Below are 5090 nucleotides of genomic sequence, written 5' to 3' on the forward strand. Positions count from 1 at the left end.
AACTTCTTGAAAAAATCTCGATGTTTGACTAAGCATTGTTGTGATTGAAAAGTTCAAAAATTTTTCTTAGTTCACCCTTTCTCTTTTTTTTTTTTTTAAACCAATGTATTATGCAAAAAGGGTGACTAAATATTTGCAATCCAAAGAATGATTTCTACTCACAACTACAACCAAAAATAAAGATAAACAAAATGTATAAAGAAGAATCCAACTAAAAGTACGGAATCTATCATCCAAAATATCTAAAAATATCCAAAAGCATCAAAATATCTAAAATCCAAAATAAGCAATAAAAGTATCCAAAGCAAACTAGAAATGCGTCAAAATATATACAAAGATGTGCAAAATAGGATAACTAGGCTGAAAAGTTCACCGGTTCCCAGATAATGCCACCGGTGCCCTCCCCACACTTAAAATCAAGCATCGTCCTCAATGCTAAACCGGAGGATCAGTGGGAGGTACAACGGTAGGCTCTGGCTCTGACTGTGGCTGTGGGACCGGCTCCTCATGGGTCTGTGGGATCTCGGTAGTGTTAGGAGCAGCTGGAGGTGCATCCCGCTGAAGTGGCTCATCCGCATCCTCCTCCTGATGATCCTGCTCATCGGAGGTCGGAGAGTCTGGAAGCGGAGGTAACTCAGCGCCAAGGGAGATGAGTGCCTGATCCATCCGATCCAATCGGCGTCTGACATGGAGCCTCTCGCGCTCCAAGAACCGAAACAGACGCTGAACCAGTAGGTAAGTGGGCTCGGGTGCTGAAGGAGGTGGGGCTGCTGTCAAAGAAGATGGTATAGCTGCCTCGACTGCCGCTCTAGCTCGAGAGCGGCGGCTGGTCGGGGGCCTCTCGTGCACCCACACACCCCAGGGAATAGTAACTTCCTTGTCGTCGTCATCTGGAGGTGGTGGTGTCACGTCATTGTCCTCCCACGGGACGTCAGCTAGCTCAGCTAAGCTAGTAACCAGTGTCGGAAACGGTAACAAGCCGCGAATATGAGCTCTCCACATGCTATGCCTAATCAGTCGGGGGAAATATACTTCCTTCCCTTCCATGACACACCCAATCAAGACTAGCATATCCATCGGAATTTCTGAAAAGTGAGTGGTAGGGAAGACATAGTGGGCAAATATTTGTTGCCAAGTCCTAGCCTCCCTAGTCAGATGTGCAAATAGCATGCCCTTGGGCTTTGTGTTGCTCGAATCCATTACCCAAGAAGCATCTGGTGTAGCAATCACGCGCCTAAGTGCCTCATAGTTGAAAGTCATGGAGAGGAGAGCTACCTCTGCCTGCTGGTAGGCACAAGTCTCAGGAGTACCAACTCTGCAGAGCAGTGCATCCCTCAAGGCATCCTCAGTGATCATAATCTCTCCACCCCTCAAGAATACCGAATCCAAGCTCGGTCGAAAGAAATTGCAGTAAAATTCCTTGACCCACGAGATGTTAATCCGTCCCAAGTCCCTATCGACGAAATCCAAGCCCAGCTCAGAAATACAGGCGTTTATGGCACGCCTCACATCATTGGGAAGATTCAGCTTCTTCTCAATATTCAGATTCTTCTTTGCATAGCGGGAAAGGCGTAGCTCGCAGTAAAGATTTGGAAATTTGGTTGGATCAGTGGATGGGAGTAACTGATTTTCTTTCTCCTCCTCATTCAGCGGATTCCTCGCATAGTTAGCAGATGGTGGGGGTGTAGAGGTCTTGGAGCGCTTCCTTTTTTTGGAAGCAGTGGCTATAGCTTTTCCTTTATCCGACATCCTGAAAACATAGATAATATAACATAAGCCTATAGCCAAGTAGATACAAAATGCTCAAAGCAAAGCATATTCATGAAGTGAATAAAGGAAGAAGGTGTCTTGGAATGCAAGCAACAGAATACAAAATTCAACTCGAACTTCAAACCAAGAATGCAAACCATGTCTTGCATATTATTCATTAATTGAGCTCGGAAAGCACCATATCCAAAAGAATGACATAAAGAGTTAGGAGGAAAACCAAAAGGAGTTAGTTTGTTGAACGAGTTAGACGTAGAAATCAGTTTGAAAATTAGTGATATGGTAATTACTGTCTCAATTTGAAATGAGTGAACAAAACAATGCTGTAAGCACGTTCACAATCATGAATTGCAACAAGTCAATGATGATGAAATATGATATTGCTAGAAAGCAACTAATATGAAACAAAACATCAATCAATGTGAAGGATCACTAGTAATGTATAACTTCCAGAGAACTACAAGCAATGGTCAATCGAAAAGCTTATTCAACCATGCAATGCATAGAAGCAAATCAACATGAATAACAAGCAGGAATATGGAAACATGACCAAAGAACTTGTTCCTGAGGAGTTTTCAAAAACCATGTAGGCAACTGAGCACTAATTGAACAGAATTCATCAACTAGGGCTGTTGCATTCATCAAATAAGTTCAATATAAAAACTGTGGTTAATGAAAATCCGGCAGCATTTCAGCAGCAAATTGGCTAATCCCCAAAATTAAACGGTCGCAACAAATTCCATACGGATTCATTAAGGAATCAGCAACATAGAAATCAGGTTTTGAATTCATGTAAATGGGCGAACAAGCCAGTAATGCAGCACAAACAGCAATGAAACAGAGCAACTCCACAGTGACAGGAAAGCAAACAATGCCTAAATCCACTACTCAGCCCAGATTTGCTAACCACCTAAATCAAACTAAACTAACTAACTAACCTAATTCTAACTGCATTAACAAAAACAAGAAGAAGGAGGAAAGGGAAACAGAACAGGGGGGTATGGTACCTAGGTTGCTGAAAACTGAGCGGAGCAAAAGGGAAAGGAGGTGAAGCGGAGTGGTGAGAGGAAGAACTGACCGGAGCAGCACGGTTGAACTTGCGCCGGCGGCAGCGGCGGTCGCGGCGAGTGGCGCTGGGCGGCACTGGGACGCTGAGGGGCAAATGGGTAGAGACAGAGAGGAAGAGTGAGTGGAAGAGAGGGGGCGATGAAGGGAGAAGGGCGAGGCAATGATGACGGCGGCGGTCGCGGTGAGTGGCGCTCGCCGGAGGTTGCTGGGAGTTGAGTGGTGGGAGAAGAGAAATGGAACGTTAGAGGGGAAGAAGTGTGGTGCGCGAATGCGCTAGGGTTCGCGTCTCTGGGGTAAGTGAAAATTCGAATCCGCGCGTGCGCGCGCCGTGCGCGTTCGCGTGAGTGGAAGGAATGAAAGAATGGCGCGGAAGCGCCAGACGCGCAGGCGCGTAGGTGAAGGAATCGGGATGGGCGCGGGCGCGCAAGGTGCGCATCGGCGCGGATGTGCTGGGCTGGAGGCTTAAAAGAGGCCCAGAGTTGGCACAACTCTCGGGTCCTTTGGCCCTGGGTGATGCTAATACGCATCGACGCGCACGCGCGCTGGGCGCGTTCGCGTGAGCTGCTTGATCTTATTGGATGGGTGCGGAGGCGTGAAGTACGCCAACGCGTGAACAGCGAGGGGTGCGGACGCGTACAGCGTGCGTTCGCGCGAGTTGAGTTGAGCTGGGGGCTTAAAGTTGGCCCAGATCCAACGCAACTCTCTGGATATTGGCCCAGAAGTTCTAGCAGCGGGTCGACGCGTACGCGGCAGATGCGCGTACGCGTGCGTTTCCTTATAGCTGTATGGACGCGCACGCACGTAGTGCACGTCAGCATGGAAGGAATTGGGCTTGGGGCATAACGCCGGCCTAAGAGAGGCCCAACTCTCTGGAAAATGGGTGAAGAGGCGTCCGCTCAGGGGCGCGTGCACGTATGGTGTGCGCACGCGTCCTTCCCACCCTTCTTCTTCTCTCTCTTTTTTTTTTTTTTTTTTTCAAGGAGAAAAATTATGCCCAGGAGCTCCCTAGACTACTTACAACTCTTTATTCAATCAACCATCATACAATTTGCAAAAATGCATTTTGATATTATTCATCTACTACGAAACACAACATACATGTGACTAGGCTAACAATTAAGTTGTACAAACAAATTATGTGAAACATCTACCTACAATGGTGACTTAAATCACTTATTAGGCAAATTTAAAAGAGAATAGAAAGAGTTTACCATGGTGGGGTGTCTCCCACCTAGCACTTTTAGTTTAAGTCCTTAAGTTGGACATTTTGAGAAGCCTATTGTCATGGTGGCTTGTGTTTGTACTCGTCCTTGAATCTCCAAGGATCTTTGCTTCTCAATTGGTTGACAGAATTTCCAACCATGTTCATCAAGCTTGGGCACAGTTCTACCCAAGATATGAGTCCCCATAGTTAGTCTTCACATAGCGAACCGGGATCCCATATCTTGTCTTCACACCCATCCGTTAGTTGAGTTTCATGGTTTTGTCGGATGAGCGGTTGACATAAAGGTGATTGACCCATAGAATTCTCTTTACTCCACCAATGCTTCCTCCTAGATCCGTATAAAGTAATCCTTGTCCCAACATCATCCCTATACCTTGAGGCCTTGGCCTTGATAAGCTTAACACCTGTTTTCCAACCACTACACAACTCGTTTTTACTTTTAATTCCACAAAGAGTTCTAAGTTGACCATCATTTTCAAGCAAACCATATTCAAGTGAGAGATTAAAGCTCAGGGATAGAGATTTTACCCACTTAAATGTTGTATTGGATGGTAATTTGGGGAGAGAGGTTTCCCCACACTTAGACCATGCAAGGTCCACTTTCTTGTGCTCCTCTTTAGTTGTTTCCACCTCTTCACAATTCTCTTCACTTTCAACCTCATCCTCTTTGTTACGTGGCTTGGTGTTATCTTCAAGAACTTCATCTTGTTTAATGAGAGGCGATTCAATTTTGGATAGAAATTCATTGATGAACGAGGTCATCTCTTGATCAACCTCTTCATATTCTTCAATTTCAATATACACCATGCCCTTCTCATCTTCCTTGGGAGGTTGTGCACACTCTTCTATAATTTCAACTCCATGTCCAACGGGTGAAGATTCCATTATAGAGAGCAATTCATCTATGATTGAATCCATTTCTTGATAAACCTCTTCCAAGTCTCCAACGATGATATGTCTTGGAGATTGCGCACCCTCCTCAACATCAATATCAAGCTTCTTGGAAGAGTTCTCCATGATGCTACATTCC

Source organism: Arachis ipaensis, chromosome B8 (assembly GCF_059453495.1).
Source record: "Arachis ipaensis isolate K30076 ecotype BB chromosome B8, ASM5945349v1, whole genome shotgun sequence".
Classification (NCBI taxonomy): domain Eukaryota; kingdom Viridiplantae; phylum Streptophyta; class Magnoliopsida; order Fabales; family Fabaceae; genus Arachis; species Arachis ipaensis.